We start from the raw sequence: 16,465 nt of genomic DNA, 5'->3' as shown, positions 1-16,465 counted from the left end.
ATGAGTATAGCCACCAAAGTTTGTAATGTTTGTCAGTGGTTAGCACTGATGCTATAATTTGATTTAGTATGCTGGACCATCTCAAGCACAATCTGGTGTTTATTAAGTTAATCAGAATCTTCTGACCTGCTTGGAAGAAGTTGAGATATTGCTTAACATGAATAGCGATTAATTTGGGGCTAGGAACCAATGTGTTTGACGTAGTAATACTTATTGTTTGCAACATTACTAGAGCACTAGTATCATTAGCAGTTCCAAGCATACATCTAAATTCATTACATGTACTGTAAGTAATAAATTGATATGTAAGGCCAGAGTCTGCCCTTGCTGCCACAACAAAAATATTCTACTTTCTTGGGTTTGGAGCAAAAGCTTTGCAACTCCTGTAGGTTAATCTTTACCATTCCAATGGAAAAATAGTACACTGTTGATGAGTTCTAGCTGCCAACTGCTAATGCCACCATTTCAGTATGGATTGTGCTGCACTTGAGTTACAGTACAGGCCTAAAAAGGTTCTACAACCCAATGCAGGACTGAGATTGTTTCAGTAGGAAAGAGCTAAACCTTGGTGTATTCTAGATAATAATTTGCCTTTCCTTATTGAATTTTAAGATCCACTACTTTAAAATGAAAGGTTCTTCATTTAAGTGTGATTGATTTTTGCAAGAAGGCTCACCCAATAAATAGACAACTTAATTTTAGCCTGTCAATTCAGTATTGTGAACTGGCAGGGCTTTGAACAAATAAAATGCCACCTCCCCACTCCCTGCCCCATTATGGATGGGAAACCATACAGAAATCAAAGTCTTGAGACACAGGGTGGCAAGGATGGTTATTACAACAACAACAACAACAAAAACAAAAAGGTAGAAATGAACTTTTCAGTCTGTTCAGGAGAAGACTTGCTGAGACCAAGAGGTTTACCTCTCCAACTGCCTGGTATTTCTCAAGTGGGCATATACACCAGATGTAAGAGAACAGTTTGTCAGCAATAACACAGGGTCTGTCTGCATGACAGCAAAAGGCATGATCCTTTTTCCTGAATATTTTTACCATTATCTGGCTTCTCTCTTCAAGATTCATCCCTTACTGTGGTTTCATTCCCTGAATAATATCCATTGTCATAGCCAAATGCTGAGATACTCCTTTCCTTACTTTAAAAAGCTGTTATTTTTACAAAATCAATTGGTTGACATTGCTGCTTGCCTTTCATCACCAGCCTGAGGTATCTGATAATTGCGTTTTCATTTTTTCCATTAGTATAAAAAAGATTTCTTCAGTTGAGCCATTGCAGCTTCTCAGGTGTGGAAGCATTGAGGAACAGGGACTCTCGGTGGTGATCCAAGAGCATTTATTGTTCCTTTTCCAGTTGCTTATATACTGTATTTGGAACCCTGTCCCACACCCCACTCACAAGATGTCCATGCACTGTCCATGCAGTGCCTCAGCCAATCCCTGGGTAACCTATGTTTTCTGTCCTACTTCTAACATACTCTACACTCAGGGAGGTATCAGAATTTCTGGTAGTTCTTGGTCTGTGTCATGATCAGGACTTTTTTTTTTTTTATACCTGTCTGAACTTATATAGTTGCAGACTGGTTAAGTATTTGGAATCATTATTTCATACCATGCAAAGCACAGGTCCATTACATTAATCTTATCTGAAATTAAATTTTTGATCTGATTCTAGGAATAGAGAAGTGTCACAACAAAGTGTCATTTTTTTTTTTGGGGGGGAGTACACTGTGGGCATTTATTTGATGAGACTTAGGAGTGTCAATTTTCTCAAGCTGAGTCTCAAATAGTCTTGTGAAAATTGTGACTTCTACTGGTAGAAGTTAACTTCTTTTAGATCTGGTAGACAGCTGTCTGGTTTAATCTGAACTCAGTCATAGGGCTCAAGTGCCCTTTGAAATTTAAAGTTTCAAAAGGTAAATTTGATCCTTCTTTGTCTGCATTTTTTGCAACACACTGCAAGAAGTTTCCAGTCTGTCCACACCAAGTAGAACAACTGAGATTATTTTACTTCAGGTAATGTTTCAATTTCTCTCTCCTTCTGCCTTTCCTTTCTTTGTCAGCTTCTGCAATCAATGGAGTTTATGGGAGTTTCCATAACAGAAACTAAGGCATTTTGTTTGTTTGTTCCATGTACCACATATTGGTTTCTCTAGTTCTTCATCCTTTCAGTTGCAGAAGGTAGATCAGCTATCTCAACGTAACCCAGCACTAGGAATGTATTAACATCAGACAAGTGAGTGTGTCATATGCTTCCAAATCTGTTAGCCCTTCCATTGGGGTTGTGCTGATTCACTGACAGTCAAATTGAAGTATATATCCTTTTCTTGCAGGAAATGTTTCCAGGCAAACCATGCCATTTGCAATTTTATATACTGAAGATAACATTGTGTGGACTACTAGGGACAGTGTGTTGACTTACACAACAGAACCCCAATGTGAGCCTTGCAGGGTCATGGTAGAAGAAGTAATGCAGGCATTTGTATTGGGGCCCACATCAATTTTCCCACCTCTGAAGATTATCTCTGACAACAGCAATTTCTAAGGATCCCTTGTAAAGCTGACACATAAGTAATTCATACTCTCTCCTAGACCCTTTGCAGACTTTGGTGGCTTATGAGTGGCTTCTACAATTAAATCCAAATCTGTCAACTTGATCTCTGCATGCTGGCATTTGACCTGATTAGTCTCTAATAAAGGAGGTCAAAACTATGGTAGTGGGTGGAATATCATGGTAATGTCATTGAAATTATGAGGAAGATGATCCTGGGTTTACTGCTGGTGTACTGTCACATTTGAATTTTCAACACCGAAGAGCTGATTTGAACCTATCTTGTTCATCACAAGCAAAGAATCCCATGTTTTATACAGTTATGCTCTCGAAGAGGTCCTTACCTGAAACTATCACCAATAAGACAGCAGGAATTTTCCAATTTAATTCCTAATAGTCTATTGTGAGACTTTACGTTGCATTGTATTTCCAGATGGATCATTTATCCTTACTAATATTGAAAAAAACACATTTGACTCTTAATGAAATTTGATGTTTAAGTCACCTTCTGCTTCATTGTTGTTTTTTTGATGGTGGATCCTTCTCTGAGATTTTGTTTGTCTGTGTAGTTTTGAACTATTTTCTACACTTCTTTTTGCAACATGGAAACCCTGATTCTAGGCCTCATAGACTCCAGGAGTTTCTGTGGTTGCCCATATCTGGCAATGCCCATTTTGGCATTGGAATTAGATTTTAGCCTTGCTCTTCCTGTGAGATGATATAGGCTGTCTTGGAAATAGGAGAGTAAAGGAAAAGAGTGTAAAACAAGAGGAGAGCAGTAAAAACATTTCCTGTTAACCCAGCAGTGTCATAGTCGAAATCTCTTGATAAATCCTTTTTAGTTTTTCATTTCTTCCCCACACAGGCTGAAAACAAAGACAATACATTACACTTAAGATTAAAACCAATAACCTGTCTTTGCTCTGTTTTTTTCTGTTTCTCCATCAACTTCTACGAGATCAAGTCTTTTAGGATCATTCCCACCGAGGAATAAAACCTCTTATCCTCTCTTCCCACTCTGCTTAGAAGCTTGTTTAGACATCTGAGAATTATGGCCCTGGTCTGAGACCCAGCATACGTGCTCAGTTCTCTTGTAAACTCAAACAAACCTTTTGTTTAGATTCTTTGAAAGGACCCATATACCCCTTTATTTTATGACAAATACATCTAGATATTTTGTGATTTCTATCGAATCAAGTAATCAGTTTTTACTTTTGCTATGCTGGCTGGTGCTTATGTACTTAGTAATAATTTATATTGACTAAATGCTGACAATTGTCTCAGCATAACAGTGATTCCAGGGAGTATGATAAAACCCACTTAGGCCTTAATGGCCATCAATCAAAAGAAGATGGATTGGTCCTTTGTTCTCTACTCCCCTTATTTATATCTAGTTTAAAAGTTACTATTTAGCTTCCCAGAAGTCATGATCTTATGCATGGCCAGCCTTATCACGTATTTCCCATGTTACATCCATTCTTATTTCCACAGCTTTTCATCTCTCTTCAGACTACAGTGATACTTTCCTACCTTTTGTCTTATTCCCTTATGTGGGCCTCACACATCCTGCAATGGATTCAAATTTTCTTCTAGGTTTCTTGTCTCACTTAGCAGAGTTTTTCAGCTGTGAATTATGGTTATGCTTGGTAGCTTATATCTCATTTACAAGTACTGCTTCCATCAATAACTAAAGGAACTCTACCTCTCACACCACGATTAAGGCAAGTAATTACATTTGTTTCTGTATTAAATTATAACAATTGGAAAATCTGATCAAAACTACAAGGTTATAATTCATCTAACACCAAAACTCATAAACAACTAGACTTTCACTGTGTCTGTGTTTTGTGTTCTTAACTGTAGGGCACAGGCTGTCCTCTCCTTGAAGTGACACAGGTGAATTCCTTTAAACTGTGCTCATTTCAAGTTTCCCATCCATAGGCTTCTGAATGCTTTCAAAGAGAATGACTTCTAAAGGCAATAGAGGTTCCACAGGCTGAACAATAGCTCAAATTTATTTTGACATGAGTTAAGGGTTTAGTATCTCAGCGAGCTTTTCCTTCTCATTCACCAGCTTGATTCTCCCCAGCTGCAAGCTTCTGTCTGACCTCTGATGACAAGGCTCACTGGTCTGAGACAGGCATCGCCTGCTCTTGATTAACATCTGCACAATGTCACTGATAATCATCATGTGGAGGAAGGCATAAAATTCATATTTGTTTTCAGTGCCCTCTTTTTTTTTTTTTTCATTTTACAGACATCAGTTCCTACTATCAGTCCACAAAGGAAAGAAGGTAAATTTACCCCCTGAAACAGTCTATCCATTGTATTAACTAACTTACCACCTAAGCTGTCTCTAAAAGGTTGGTCTTATCTTTATATATCAAAGAGCTTGACAGAAAAGGTCTTCAGCTACAGCTGGAGTTGGTAAAGGTTTTTAACACTTGCTAGAAAGTCCTGAAAAGAAGATAACAGGCATGAACAGGTCTTCTCTGGAAAGGACTATAATACCTAAAAATTTCTTGGTGCTATCTTATATTGTGTCAGCTATGTTTGTGCCTTATTAATGTCCCATTCTTACTGAGTTTCCACTAACACAAAATAACAAGACATTACATGCATCAAGATTATTTCCTCTACACAGAGGCACATGTACTAGCATATTTCATCTTAATATAGTCAAGCCTTCTAAGCAGTTGCAAAGTCTTCACTGACTAGCAGACATGGTGTCATGGTCCATTCAGTGATGGACTCATGATGGTTCGTTTACCTTGATCTCAAAGAGCAAAATTAAGGTGACCAAAATGCCAAGGAGTCATAATTCAATCAAACAGTGTTACTTTATTATTTTGCCCATAAAGCGGCACGTAATAGAGAAAGTGGAGAAAAAGGAAAGGAAAAGGAAAGGGGGGAAAAAAAGGGTTGGCTACCACCACAAGTTCCAAAGGCGTCCCTATGGTCTTCAGTCCTGTACAGCATCCTGCTGGGTTTCTGTCATGATCTGTGATCCTTTGGTGGGGAGATCTCAACGATGTCCAGTCAGGAATCAGCTTCTATGCTTCTTCATCCCATCCTTACTCCCATGGCCAATCTCCGCCTTTGTTTCACAATCTAGGCTTAATTGCCTCAAGACCCTCAGCAAGCCTGCGTGCATGCTCTTCTTCGTTGGCCTTAGTAACAGGGAGGAGGTGGGGGCAAGTTTGGCTGAGACAGCAGGTGAGAATTCATCTTCTGGACAGCAGCTATTGTCCCCAGGTTGGAGAGACCTGTATAACACAATTCTTTTTAGGAGGTGGGGGCAAGTTTGGCTGAGGCATCAGTGGAAATCCATCTGCAGCTATTGTTACCTGTAGCCACCAGGTCAGAGAGACCTGTACAACACAATTCCCTCAGGCCTGTCTCCAAGTCCTTGTAAAATTCTTTCTATCAGGACATTTGTTCTCCAAGTCCCTGATGGTGATGTTCAGGCAAATACTGTTCTTCAGACTGACTCTTACACATGGTTACTGCAAATCACAGTTTCTTCTTTTGACCAGCCCTTCACAATATCAGTCATGCTAGTTAGTATGGGAAATACTGTACAAAATAATGACGATTAAGCAAGCAACCCTCAAACTCAATAACCAGCCATGTTGCTCACGGATGATACCAAACTGAGAGGAAGGGTTGATACCAGAAAGCTGTGCTGCCATCCAGTGAGACCTGGACAGACTGGAGGACTGGGCAGAGAAGAACCTGATGAAATTCAACAAGGGAAAGTGTAGGGTCCTACACCTGGGGAGAAATAATCCCAAGCACCAATACAGGTTAGGGATGGACTTGCTGGAAAGCAGCATTGCAGAAAAGGACCTGGGAGTCCTGGTGGATGACAGGTTGACTATGAGTCAGCAACATGCCCTTGTGGCCAAGAAGGCCAGTGGTATCCTGGGGTGCATCAGGAAAAGTGTGACCAGCAGGTCAAGGTAGGTTATCCTCCCCCTCTACTCTGCCCTGGTGAGGACACATCTGGAGTACTGCATCCAGTTCTGGGCTCCCCAGTTTAAGAAGGACAAGGAGCTACTGGAGGGTGTCCAGCAGCGGGCTACAAAGATGATTAGAGGTCTGGAGCATCTTTCTTATGAGGAGAGACTGAGAGAGCTGTTCAGCCTGGAGAAGAGAAACTGAGAGGGCATCTTATCAAGGCTGATAAATATCACAAGGGTTGATCTCAAGAGGATGGGACCAGACTCTTTTCAGTGGTGCCTAATGATAGGATGAGGGGAAATGTGCACAGACTGAAGCGTAGGAGGTTCCATCTAAACATGAGGAGAAACTTCTTTACTTTGAGGGTGCCAGAGCACTGGAACAGGCTGTCTAGAGAGGTTTTGGAGTCTCCTTCTCTGGAGACATTCACAAGCTGCCTGGACACATTCCTGTGTGATCTCTTCTAGGTGAACCTGCCATAGCGGGTTCTGATCTCCAGAGGTGTCTTTCAACCCCAACCTTTCTGTGATTCTGAGTCTTAGGGCTACCTAATGAGATGCAGCTCAGATAGGAGCCTTCTGCACTCTCTGATTCTGCTGGGAGGAACAACTTTTCAGTTGCACTGAAACGTTTGTTTAGTGGAGGGACAAAAGAAGAACTAACCAGAGTTTGTTCATTTCTGCTCTTATGTTGAAGATACTATTTTTTCCTGTAAGACCACCTTGTGACATTTGCAGTAAATTGATTACTTGTGTCATTTCCTACAGTGTGTCTCCTGTGTCATTGTCTCTGGGAAAAGTTGTCTCAGCACTGTTGCTCATCGTCTGTGCAACATGCAGTAACGCATGCCACATGGGAGAGCAGTAACGAGCTGCTATCCCTTTTGAATAGAAGCCTCGTTGCTGAAAAATGAGCTCTTGAGTAAGAGACGTTTTCCTTCACTGAGCCTTTTTGGGCATCCATTACCCCTTTATTGTCTAAGTTCATATGCAAGTATTAAAGCTGCCTGGAAATTTTCAACTGGAAAATGTGGTTGCACTTCTAGTTTTCATTTCAGAAAGGGATAAAATGCAAAATGTTGGCTTCTCCTGTGAAGTGGAACATCCACTGCTCATGAGCTCTGATTGTTAGACTGCCTCTCTATATAGCAGTAGAGGAGGTGAGAGTGAGTGATGTATGTCTTATGCTTTTTCTCATTTTTCCACACAATGGGAATAGAAACTCTTTCCCCTCAGGAATTTTTGATCACTAGACTTGCATGGAACTGTTCATCTTTGAAAGAAAACTGTATTTTCTCTTTACTGAACTTAGTTGCTGATAATATGTAAACATTGTGAGGAAATAAGCAGTCTCACTGCTGTATTATTTGTACTGTAAAAAGAATTGTATTATATTGTACTTGTTTCCAAAGAAAAATTCAGTTTACAATTTTGTTTTTCAATTAAATTTCCCACTGAATCCCACTTGTTTGCCGTAAATCAAAGTCAGTATTTAGTTTCCATTGACAATCAATTTAAGGAATTGTTTGACAATTCAGATGTCCTGAGCTACTGCCCAGTGTGATTGCAGGACAGGGAAGCAGGAAAAAGAAGTCATACAGTCTACATTTACACTAGTAAGTTAAACATATTCAGGAACATCATCTGTCACTGATGCCACCAGCATGGAACAGCCTCTTCTATGCAATTTTAACTTCCTGTTTCCCAAAACAGGTCAACCTTGATCAGACTGAAAATCAGCTGACACAGATCCTAGCACAGAACATACTTTACATGCTTTTGTGACTGTTCAGAAGTATAATTGTCTAGTATAATATGCCTGTCTTGTTCTGCTATTATCTACTGTTATCACACCTTCCTCTTTTTAAGAAACATCCTGCCCCCACCCTCCCTAGGTCTGCACTCCTTGGTGAGCTTTCAGGACTCCAGCACACAGTCTATAACTGCTGCTGGGTACCTTGGGACAATACAGCTCCTGGAAGTCCTGTTGCTCCCCCTTTTGATGTTTGTGTTCAAGCTAGACAACTTTTCATATCTCCTTTAGCCTTTGTTGGAAGCAAAACATTTCTTGGTTTACCGCTGTGGCAGAATGCAACCTCCCCTCTCTCCCCCTCCCTCCTTCAGTATGGAAGGAGTGGGCACATCTCCCTCTTTCTCTGCTACTTGAGGCTAACAGCTTCTTTTGTTTGGCCCCAGAGCACCCTGGCCAGGGTCATTAGGAGAAGGGAGTGCCGAGGCACACTGAGCCGCCCCCAGTGTGGGGGATGTTTGGAGGCTTCAGGGGCACCCACAGACAGTGTAGGGGTGCAGAGAAGCTCCCAGAATGCCTACAGTCAGATCTGATCAGCCAGTATAAAAACGGGATTCTCGTCGAGACTCCGCCCATTGTGCGGGTCTCTCAGAGCACGAGCAAGATGCTGCCGCCAAGAGCCCCCCTCCCCGGGATGGGGACTCCGCTTGCCTTGCCGCCATGTGTGTGAGTAAAACTTCTTGCAGGATTGCGAGTATATTTATACTTTTCGTGCACATATGCACGTATAACTTTCCGCACTCCATATGAGCGTGTGTGAAATTAATCCTTGCAGAATCGCGGGTGTATTTTCTTTCCGTGCACATTTGCACAAGTACTTTATTTCCTCGCACAATCGCGAGTGGCCGCCGAGAGCCCCTCGCACAATCGCGAGTGTATTTTCCTCCCATGCACACTTGCACGCGTAACTTTCCGTGCCCAATACGAGCACGCGTACTTTAAATTATTTCCTCGCACAATCACAAGTGGCCACCGAGAGCCCCTCGCACAATCGCGAGTGTATTTTCCTCCCGTGCTTCCACATAAGCACGTGCAGGATTCCGTGCACATTTGCACGTGTAAGTAAAATAACTCTCACAGGATTGCGGGTGTATTATAAATTTACTCTCGCACAATCACGAGTGTACGCTTCCCGTACTCACTACAAGTGCGTGTATCTCTTTAAAAATAATCCCGCACTGTGTTTAGGCAAGTGTGTATTTCTCCGGGACCCAGGGACGGCTTGTTTTGGGTGAAGCCATGTGCATGCACACTGTGGACCGCCTGTTGTATTAGTTGCTGCCTCAATAATTTTCCTCAACTGATATCCGAACCTTTATTTAAGTCACTTTTGGAGTGCTAAAACCCTGTTTCTCACCGGTTTAATAAAGGTTGTTTTTGGACCTTGTTGTCCCTTAAATTAACCTACGGGGTGCCTCCGTGACAACGGCTGTGATGGGTGGACCCTGGTTGGACACCAGGTGCCCACCAAAGCTGCTCTGTCCCTCCCCTTCTTCAGCCAGACAGAGGAAAGAAAAACATAACGAAAGGCTTGTGTTTGTGTGTTGGGGTAAGGACATGGAGGTAATGGGAAAAACAGACTAAACTTGGGGGAAAATTAATTTAGTTTATTGCCAATTAACTTGGAGTAGGAAAATGGGAAATAAAAACAAATCTTAAAAACACCTTCCCCCCACCCCTCCATTCTTCTGGGCTTCACTTCCAATTTTGATTACTTTTTCCCCCTACACAGCACAGGGAGTCAGAGAATGGGGGTCGTGGTCAGTTCATCACATCTTGTCTCTGCCGCTCCTTCCTCCTCAGAGTGAGGACTCCTCATTCTTCTCCTGCTCCAGCCTTGGGACCCTCCCATGGGAGACAGTCTTCCACAAACTTCTCCAGTGTGAGTCCTTGCCATGGGCTGCAGTTCTTCATGAACTGCTCCAGTGTGAGTCCCTTCCATGAGATGCAGACTTTTAGGAACAGACTGCTCCAGCGTGGGCTTCCAATAGGGTAACAGCCTCCTTCGGATATCCATCTGTCCCAGCATGGGGTCCTCCATGGGCTACAGGCGGATCTCTGCTCCACTGTGGACCTTCTTGGGCTTCAGTGGGACAGCTGCCCCCACCATGGTCTGCACCATGGACTGCAGGGTCATCTCTGCTTTGGTACCTGGAACACCTCCTTCCCTTCCCTCTTTGGCCTTGGTGTTTGCAGAGTTGTTTCCCTCACATATTCTCACTCCTCTGTTTCATGGGGTTTTTTTTGTTTTTTGTTTTTTTTCCCCTCCTCTGCTTCTTAATTATTTTAGCACAGAGGCACTACCGTCGTCACTGATGGGCTTGGCCTTGGCCAGTGGCAGGTCCGCCTTGGAGCCAGCTGGCATTGGTTCTATCAAACATAGGTGAAGCTTCTCACAGAAGCCACCCTTGGACAAACACAGAGTCCTACACTAGGAAAAGACATGCTCCCTGAATTGGTACAGTGTAGTGATAGATTGACTGGATTTCAGATCCACTGAAAAGGCTGCTGTTGTCCTGGTGGACAGCAAGAAAAGCACAAGCCAACAGAGTGCTTCGGTAGAAAAGAAGGCCAACAGCATCCTGCATTGTGTTACTGGGAAGTAATGTCACTGGGAAGTGGTCACTCCCCTTTACTTAACTCTTACAAGACCATGTCCTAAGTACTGCACCTGGTTTTGAGGAATTCCGTACAAGAAAAACATTAATAAACTTCTGCATGTCCATGGAGGGCCCTCAAGATGGTTGGTGGCTGGAGCATGTTTCCTTTGAGGAAAAGCTGAGGCAACCAGGCTTGCACAGCCTGGAAAAGAGATGGGTACCTGCCAGTAGTTTTCCAACTAGTACAAGGAAGTTGTTGAGAAGACAGAGCCAAGCTCTTTACTGAGGTGCATGGCTGGAGGACAAGAGACAATGGTCTCAAATTATGTCAGAGCAGGTTCCAAGTAGATAGAAGGAAAACATAGTTCAATTTGACCAAAGGCTGGAGCCAGTTGCCCCAAGGGATTGTATTATTTCCAGCTCTGGAGGTCTCCCAGACTAAAATGGACAAAAGCCTCAGCAATCTGTTCTGTCTGTTGAACCTGGTTTGAGTGTGAGGTTGAACTAGATGGCTTTGCAAGATGTCTTTTGTGGGTTGTTTTCACAGTCTACCCTTGTCGAAAGGCCTGGATAATGGCATCTGTAAGGGTAAGAACATGAGGCTATATAGTATGTGTGCTGAGTTAAATATGCAAAACTAAAGAGCATTTGCCCACAGCTCATTGTGGTAAATACAAAAATGGCTATCAGCCCCAAACTGATCATGTTAACAGGGAAGACAGACATCAACTAGACAAAGAATAACCAAGGAATTACAGAGGGACTCTTGAAATGAAGCAGAAGTCAGTCTGAGAAGAAGTATAAAAGAAGCATGACAAGTTGTAACGTGTGGGTAGGAACCTTGGAGAAGACACAGGAACAGTAAAAATCAGTTTTGACACTGCTAGAAATCATCCCATTGACATCACACCTCTGCCTTGACCAGACAGAGCAGTGTGGTCAGATGCCATGAGCTGCCTACTCTCTGGCTAGGGGACAACAATACAGGCAACGGCAAGCAGGGACCCACACCTCCTGGGGTGCATATGAGCTTGTGTGTGCAGCCTCATCAGCTGCAGGGAAGCACCACGGGGCCCAGAAGGTGAGACCACCCACAACTCCCATGGAATGTGGAGGCAAGTAGGGGAACCTGCACCCCCAAACAGGGCAGGGGTGTATTTGTAAACCACATGTGCTGCTAGGAAGGGGTTGTGTGTGTAACACTGTGTGTATGTTTGTGATTAGAACTCCTTGGGATTAGTTAGAGAAACATACTTAGAAATTTGTATGCATTTGTTAACATTTCATATATGTGCTCTATCTGCTATATTAATAATATTAAGCCTGCATGTATAGTTCATTGATTTCTGGTTAATTACATGTCACTAGCAAACTAATAAACCATTTCAAACTGCTTCTGGTTTAAACTATGCAAAATCAATAGCTTTGCTTGTGACACCTTTCAATATAAATGATTCTGTGATTTTATCCTGTAACAGCATTTTAATTTTCGCAGCATGCTTAGGAATTCTTTAGGAAGACAGTAGTTAGTACAGGCCAAATTCATGTCCACAGACATTTCTGCCTGTGCTTTAATTCACCAGGTAGCTTTAATTCAGGTAGCTGGTCTCTTGCTGCATGCACCCAGCATCATGCCCTGACAGTAATATTCAGGTTTCAAGGGGACTATATTTTCCACTGAGCCTGTGACTCAGTACTGCACTGAGAGTGCAGTACTCAGTCCAAAAAAAATCATCTGCAAGCATGAAATATAGGGAACAGTCTAACCTCTTAAACCTTTCTGAATATTTCACTCAGTTTGCTTAGACACTGGAATCATGTAATATTCTAGCTGTTTTGGGATAATTGAAGAGGTAGGAGACAAAGGCAGAATTGCAGCCTCACACCTTTCTGACCTGTTCTAAAAATTCTTGGAAACAAGCCTAATATTATTCCTTAATGAACCTTTCAGTTGTGTTTCTCCTTCCTGCTTTTCAAGACACAATCTAGCCCTTAGTATACAGTCAAACTGAGATTACATTCTTACTCCCTCATGAGCATGTGCATATCTTTTGATTCTAAGAGAAGATATTGCAGTGAGTAACTGAAGATGCCCAGTATTGCATAAAGGCTGCTGTGCTCATTTGTCTTTATATCGGGAAAAGAGAAGTGTTGTATTAAAATCTGAATTCACAAAGCTCAAACTCTAAATCATGCTGTTGTTCAAACATCATTACAGTTCTCATCTTTATACAGACTGCAAGAGGCTGTATTTTAGACCTGAGGGCTGAGGATCACAGCCAACACAGAAAAAGGTTTAAATTCCTGGCAGTATTGGATGTTACTGGAACCAAATGATTAATGGAGAAATGTGGAGATGAAGTAATGGACTGTCTGGAAAAAAGAGATGAAAGTTTGGGTCAGGGCAAAGGTACAAAAGTAAAATAAAAGAAGTATTTAAGAAAGAAATTGCCCTGTGCATTATAGGAGGAATTCATCTTTACAAAGACAGGGTCTCCACAAGCCCTTATAGCTAGCTTTTCTAGTTTTCTTTCTCGTGAATTCTTTTCTTCTTCTTTCTTCTCTTTGACCTTCTGTACTCTTACAGCAACATATAACTCAGAGTTAAAGCTAATCCTCCTAGAAGAGATGTAAAAGCTTCTAAGTGAACAAGCCAATGAGAGAGAACATATTAGCTAAGGCAGAAATGTGAGTATTATTTTAATATTACTGATACTCTTTATCAGCTAGCATAACAGTAAAGAAGCTAATCTGGGTAGATCTAGTACTTAAGAAAGTGTATGCATTAAAAGAAAAAATCATTCATGCACCAGGGGCTATGGGAATCAAAAGTAAATATGGAAAGCCAAACTGCAGTTCTGTAAAGTATTAACTCCCACATCTTTAACCACTGAGACTGCTGGACAGTCTCTGGATGGTATCTCTGGAAAGTAAATAATGTGAAGAGGACTGATAAGCCAAACTAAAATGGAAGGTAATAATGAGAAATCTGTACACAATTGTGTAATTCATGCTTCAGGATCCTAAGCAATACTCTGGAAGATCAGTCTGTAAGAAAAGAGATGTAAGATAAGCAGAAGAATGTGTTGCTTTATCATAGTTCACAAGCATAAAAGTCCAAATACTCTTCACCTCACAATTTTGCAGGTGAAAAAGAGGATGGAGCTCCAAAGTCAACTATGTGAAAAGTGCTTCTATCTGAAATTTGGTTTGAGCTAACCTCTATCTTTACTGTCAAAAAATGGTTTACTTTTCAGAGTCCATCCCTGAAATTTCATCCTCTTTCTTCTGTTTGTACTAAAATATCTTTAGGATTCTAAACATAGATGCTTCTAGTTCTGACAATGTTCTTACCAATGTCACCATCAAAACTGAGTGACTGTTCCTGGAATTAAAACCTTCAGGGAAACAGGTCTTGTGGTGAATGGACCCTAAAATCTCACTCTGCTGCTGGGGCTAAAAGATACAGATTTTTTTCTTTCAATGCAATTAAAAAAAAAAAAAATGCATCTGAAGAATTTTCTCCAAGAAAACCCAGTTTCCATTTTAAGAATATAATTTTGCAAAGATGACTCCTGAGAGAGAAAAATCTAGACTAGTTGCTTATAGATTCAATTTATTAACATTGAATGTTACTAGCAGTTATTTCACTACATTGGGCAAATCCATAGTGATCTTGTAGAATGCTTGGATATCACTGAATAAGATTCCCCTCCAAGAAAAAAAAACACAACCTGCAGGTGTTTTGTTGAACTCCTCCCACGTTGTAAAGTGGAGTCTCCAGACAGTAATTTAAAAGTTAATATAATGAGTTTGTTTTCAGCTTTACATCCTTGAGGGAGTATTTTGTATTAGCTGGGAATGGCTGATTTTAATTTTATTGTTTAAATGTATCACAACACGTGAAAGAGTCGTATTGTTTGTGGCCGTGCTACAATGTTAGTCAGCCAAATGCTTAGTATTTTTTTAGGAATCTGTTTATACATAAAGGATCTTCTGATCAGGAGAAAGAAATTCTGAATCTGGCTCTGCAGGACTGATTTACGTATATGCCACTAAAGAAGGAAGAAAGGCTTTTGCTGCTTTATATATGTAGGAACATCACTCATTTAAATCACCACATTGTCATCTTTAAAGACCAATTTGTTACCCTTTCACTTTCATTGTTAAAATTATTGGCATTAGGGGAAAAAAACATATAGAGACTGCTGTTTGGAATAAGTAACTACTCTAAAGCTCACCTTTAGACTCACATTTCTTTATGGTTTCTGCATGGATAATTCTGTATATTTGTTATACATTATATCACAGCTTTTGGAGTTGACAAGCCCAAAGTATAGTTTTAAAGAGAAATTGGACAAGACTTTTATGCAACTTATATACTTCTATTTGCATTTCTCAATGACTTCTTGCTACCCTAAGAGTAGAGGAATTAGTCTAAATAATGGCAGGCTCTTTGAACAAATGCTTGTTTTAAGTGCAGACATCACAGCACGTGCCATATTCTTCTATAACATTATGTATAAACAACTTCAGTTTTTGCTTCAGGCAGTGATATATTGGCAGCAGAAGGCCAAATTAATCCTGTTTGCTCTTCATAAAAGGCAGACTGCTAGAATACACACATGAAACTGCAGCAACAGTTTAACCTAATTTCCAGTGTTAGTTCCTTACAGTCTTTGAAGAAGTGTGCATCCAGATCCAGATCCGAGTTTTATGAGTTTGTCCATGCCCCTCATGCCCCTGGCATTTTTTTTTTTTTTCCCTAAGTGGAAAGATAAACTTTAAAATATCATGGTTGTACCTGAAGAGCTTAAACTACATATTACTAAATATTTTCCAATAATGTGATTTATCTTCTATCCTTTTATCTCTGACTAATGTTTCCCCAATAAGGACTTTTTATAAAAACAAATGGGCAAATTCTTTGTTTTCCTTTGCTACATTTGAAAGAGCAAAAAAGAAAACAATTTGGATGATTGTCAATATTTCCAGGTAAGGTGTAAATTATTTCACGAAGAAAACTATATATGGTTTGCTGTGCGTTAAGATTTATATGCATCTGTATTTTTGTATCTGTCTCCAATAACAGCAAACAGAGTCTATGAGGATGGTTCAAAAAATGAAAAATTGTTAATGTGGATCAAAAGCCTGAACAGCACTATACAAAATTATCTGTAAGAACCTATGTGGTTGTCTGCAGTTGTAGAATTTCATTCAGAATTCCAAATGCAGAGAACCATTTAGGGATCTGAAAGTAAAATAATTAATTTTTCTTTATATTTGTTTCTTTCTTTTCTTGGCAAACACACTCATTGACAGAAGACAGCTCTTTCTTAAAGCAAATTAAGTAACAGTAGATGCTAATGTATGGTTCATGAGACCTGGAGTCTTTCGGTTGTTCTGAGAGGCTCCGTTAATATGAAAAGAGAGATGTTTTTGGGTAGAGGGTGTATAGGCACAAAGTCCTTAATGCACATTAAGCCCATCATTCTTGGCAAACAATATTCGTATATTAATAAAACCA

The sequence above is a fragment of the Columba livia genome, chromosome 2, assembly GCF_036013475.1.
Source record: "Columba livia isolate bColLiv1 breed racing homer chromosome 2, bColLiv1.pat.W.v2, whole genome shotgun sequence".
NCBI lineage: Eukaryota > Metazoa > Chordata > Aves > Columbiformes > Columbidae > Columba > Columba livia.
The sequence above is the reverse complement of the archived record's forward strand: the minus strand, read 5'-3'. Positions refer to the sequence as shown.